The following is a 418-nucleotide window of genomic DNA, read 5'->3' as shown; positions in this document are numbered from 1 at the left end:
AAGTCATCAGTGATAAAATCAGGTATGTGCATAGCTCTAAGGGTACACTAAACAAACTTGTCATTCAGTGTCTTTCCTTTATATGAAGGCAATGGGATTTTTTAGTTATTAGCGGAGGTAGAGCAGCTGCAGGTGTTGAAACAGGCATAGGGCCTGATTCTGATTTTTACCTGCTCCAGTTTTGCATCATTGTATCCCCATTGACCAGAGGTGCTGGAACAATTCGTATAGCAGGGATGCTGAGATCCATTGATCAAACTGTAAACCCTGTAGATGATGGAAGCCATTTTCAGAGCTAGGGCATGCAGCTGCACCTCTAGTTCCAGCACCCATGCCATTGACTTCAGTGGAGTTACTCCTGATTTACACTGGTGTGAGAAAGCATAGAATTAGGCCCATTTATTTTTTTAGATTCCCA

This window comes from Chelonoidis abingdonii, chromosome 2 (assembly GCF_003597395.2).
Source record: "Chelonoidis abingdonii isolate Lonesome George chromosome 2, CheloAbing_2.0, whole genome shotgun sequence".
Lineage (NCBI taxonomy): Eukaryota > Metazoa > Chordata > Testudines > Testudinidae > Chelonoidis > Chelonoidis abingdonii.
The sequence above is the reverse complement of the archived record's forward strand: the minus strand, read 5'-3'. Positions refer to the sequence as shown.